The 4,390-nt window shown below is 37.8% G+C and overlaps 1 pseudogene; it reads right to left on the bottom strand.

Moving 5' to 3' along the window:
• Positions 1-583: 583 nt before the first annotated feature.
• LOC107691698 (brain-specific homeobox protein homolog) lies at positions 584-2,098 on the bottom strand (annotated as a pseudogene).
• Between the last annotated feature and the right edge of the window lie 2,292 nt (positions 2,099-4,390).

A 4,390-nucleotide genomic window follows, 5' to 3' on the forward strand; every position in this document is an offset into this window, starting at 1 on the left:
ACAAAAATGGTCGTCAGACACAAAGCCATGACTATATTGTAATAATAATTATAATTATAATTATAATGTTGAATAGACACGCATAATTTTAATGTCCTTCAGCTGTCCAGAATTTTCTTAAGCGCTTGAACAGTAGGCTATATAACATTAGACCAACGCTCTCAAAGACTGAGCGCCGTAGCCAGTTCCACGCGCTCAGGTGTGGACAGATATCTCTGGATCTCGAACCTCTTCTCGAGTCCGGATAACTGTGAGTCTGAGAACACTGTTCTGGCCTTTCTGCGTCTGCAGTGCTTCCCTGGTAATTCGGGATGATGCTGAAATAACGCAGGCATCTGCATTCCTTTTGCAATGGAAACATAATGGTAATCATTAATAGCTAATAATAATTATAATTATAATTATAATGTTGAATAGACACGCATAATTTTAATGTCCTTCAGCTGTCCAGAATTTTCTTAAGCGCTTGAACAGTAGGCTATATAACATTAGACCAACGCTCTCAAAATAAAAATAAAAAAACTATATATAATTTCCTATCTAAAAGACTGTAATTAATATGTACACTTTTGTTCATGGGGGGTGATAATACTAAAGTAGATGTTCAGGAGAGCAAATGTCATCTTCAATATCGACATCATCTTCATTGTCGTCCAGCTTGTATCTCTCCGGACTCGTGCCGTTTTTACCGTCTGTACATTTCTCTTGCATTTCGCTCTCGCTCGTGTTCTCCAGAGATCTGTCTACATCATTTGGGGTTTTCTGGTCGTCTTGTGTTTTCCTCAGTTGTTTTTTATGCTTCATCCTCCGGTTTTGAAACCACGTCTTTACCTACGTAAGGCAAACGAATTATAAGCCTTAATGAACTTCTGATTCGTTTTTATAAAAGGTTTGTTAACACATGTAAGATCTTAAATATATATATAGTACTGGATCTCGAACCTTTTCTCGAGTCCGGATAACTGTGAGTCTGAGAACACTGTTCTGGCCTTTCTGCGTCTGCAGTGCTTCCCTGGTAATTCGGGATGATGCTGAAATAACGCAGGCATGTGCATTCCTTTTGCAGTGGAAACATAATGACAAACATTAATACATTTTGTTCAAATTTAGATTAAGCTTGCAGCAGCCTTGCAGAAAACTTTCCATGTTTATATTTCAGTCGCGTTTTAAATTTAACAGCGCAGGTGAATTCAAAACGGAAAGCGAAAAACACGTACAACATAAGTAAAAAAATATATATTTATTGTTTTAATCGAGCTGATTGTTTTTTTTCCCCCTGTAAATAAATAAATCGATTAGGAAAAATACAGATGCTGTTATAATCGACAGGTGATTTTAATAAATAAAAACCATGAAGTAGTCCCAATTACAGATAGTCGATAGTTTATTATTATTATTACCCAGAGAAAAAAACAAAACATGGTTCTTTGCTATAAGATCACGCGAATTTAGAATGTACAAATTCTAACCCTTAAAAATACAGTCGTGCAATTGAATGTAGTTAGTGATGGAACCATATAATATTTTGACTTGAATAAAACCAATTGATTTAAACACAAAGCAAATTTTAGGTTAATTGATATCATATTTGAAGCTTGTTTTTTTCCACTGTACCAATTTACCATACATTAAGGTTCAGTTTATAGAATGATTTCTAAAATATTAACTTGAATGACGTAGGCCTGTTTGATGTTTATGTTATAGCGGTCATATCTTCCAGTCATACAGCCATACAGACAAAATAAATGAATAAAAATATGCCACTTTATAAGCATACATCCAATAAATGCATATAATACGCACAATTTTCTTCACGTAAAGGCCTGAGTTTAAATTGCTACTTACCGGAGGTGAAAAAGTACGGATGGTGTTCAGGTTTGTGTAGCGGATGATGCGGATGAGGAGCCAGTATCGGTGTAGGCATAAGTGGATATCCATACTCTATAAGAGGCATCCGGGAGGCAAGACAGTTTGAAAAGGGCGAGGGAAACACCTCTCGCAAAGGTTTAGGTTTATGTAGTAAAATATCTTCAATGAAGAACGACGTTGACCTTTGAGCCGGCATCTGGGGGACCTGAGAAGTGTAGTTCAGATTCATCTCAAAACTTTTTCTTTTTTTTTTTAACGGACAATCCGTGGGGCTTTTGTTGCCTGTGTCGCAAACAAAATCACTCAGTTGGTCCCAGTCTTCAGGACCTTAAAAGCTGGAACGTAGTCTCGTTGGCAACCTGTGCACGCTGGTACAGGTACATTACTCTTTATTTTGGATCGAGACTGACAGCAGCAAATCAGGAAGTAGATTAGCACTCAACCAATGGCGCGACGGCTGGGCGGAGGATTGAACGACTTCTTTATGGATTAATTATGCAGGCGGCGGGAGGAGCGGCAGGGTCGCTCCCCGTGGTGCTGAAAAAGCCTCGCTACAAGAGCCCTGTCCCCGCAACAGTCACTCAGACATAAACCTGCACTTTCACTGTACACTGGCTTAAAAGGCGCGTGGACCTGTCAAGAATCTTAACAAAGAGCTGGCAGCATTTAAAGAATTCAGAATAATGCTCCGCACGCACCTGTTAGAATCCAGCTGAAACTTCGCTTACCACCGTTACAATTTAAACTCGTCATCGCGAGTTCTGTATTTAAGTGTTCTTTTGGATTGTTACCTCAAAAGTGTATAATAACCCAACACAACAACAAATTATTGAGGTTGGAATAAAAAAAAAATCGTGTTATGTATTTTAAGATGGGTTACAAATAAGCCTCAATTTCAGTCAGTTAAAAATGCTAACGATTTCAATGTTTATCGCAGTTCTGTATTTAAATCTACCTTCCGGATCGCTACTAAAATAACCAACTTAAAATAGTCATACAAAACAACTAATTATGTGTGAATGTAACCCAACGTTATACATTTTAAATGTTATAATGCCACTTCTTTCAGTTATGATCGTTACGATTTGAATTTTCTTCGCTACCCTTACGAAAATGAACTTGGTTTCACTACAAAGACAACAAATTAACCACAAATTAACCATGGTTTAGCGACACTAACCAAAGCTTAACCATGCTATTTGTAGTAAAACTATGATAATACAGCTGCAAAAAAAAAAAGGTTACACTTTTACTTTAATAATAGGCTACCAAAAAAATCTAAACGTCTAAGAGTAGTTCTGTATTTAACCATGGTTGCTCTAATATATAACCATAAAATGTTTAAATAACCTAACATAGGCTAACATCCAATTAGGAGTAAAAAACACACATTTAACCACTTAAACTCAACTGGGGGAAGTTGTGGCCTAATGGTTAGAGAGTCGGACTCGAGTCTCGTACCGGCAGGGATTGTAGGTGGGGGGAGTGAAGGTACAGCGCTCGCTTCCACCTTCACACGGTGTGTCACTGCTGTGTGTGTGCACTAAGAATGGTTCCTAGTATGGGTAACCATACTTGGCCACATGTCACATCACTTTTTTTTTTCACTTAAATAGCCTACTTTTGTGAAAAAGTAAAACTATCTTCTAAACGGCTGTGGTTCTCATTTCTTGGTGTTTCACGGTGTTTTCTTTTTTCATTTAGTCTATTGGTGAGGGAATGTGTAGGCTGTTTGGTATAGCCTAAATTTGTATTATTTCGTGTTACGGTACAGGGCAACAGGGCTTCCGTGAAATAGGATTTAATTTTAGATACTGAAATCTGCAAGGATACAAGTGTGCTTCAGTTTCGTCTCAACTGATGGAGCGGTAATTTGTTGATATCGTGTTGTCATCACATCTGTAATCACGGGGGCTAATGGTAAAAGTGTTTCATTATTGGCAGAAGTCTTGCAGCAATGCAATTAGGTAATTAGGTTGGACGTTAGAGCGGACGTAGTAATCCTCGACCGCAGGATTTCCATTTGATCAGATGGGTTAGAACAAATTAATTAGCCTACTGAAGTCAATTGGTCATGAAAATACAGTATTCCTGCAAATGTAAGACATGGCTTCATTAGTAGTGTTGGTGTATTCCAAGAAAACTGAATCTAAATCAAAATTACAAAACATCACAGAGTTGCTCAGTTTTAATGAGTTTCTAGTCTTTTAATAAGTATCTCTGTCACTCCTGAACGCAGGGGCGTCATGCACTCATTATTTTTGAGGGGGCACGAGGTGGGGTGTGGGTGGTGTGGGGGTCGTCATGTGACACAGCAGCCACAACTTTATTTGTTTTTTCCTTTTTATTCGAAACATCCCCAAACGCATCAACTATATCATGAAATATCTTGATTCTCACCTTTATAGATTATGTTGATCTATAGTGGGCGATGGTCAAAGTAACCTATAACCTATAATCTACTAACTATGCATAAAAACCTGTCTGTTTACTTAAATAACAGATATGGGTGTCATGCCAT

This window comes from Sinocyclocheilus anshuiensis, unplaced genomic scaffold, assembly GCF_001515605.1.
Source record: "Sinocyclocheilus anshuiensis isolate Anshui unplaced genomic scaffold, SAMN03320099.WGS_v1.1 scaffold186, whole genome shotgun sequence".
In the NCBI taxonomy this organism is placed as follows: domain Eukaryota; kingdom Metazoa; phylum Chordata; class Actinopteri; order Cypriniformes; family Cyprinidae; genus Sinocyclocheilus; species Sinocyclocheilus anshuiensis.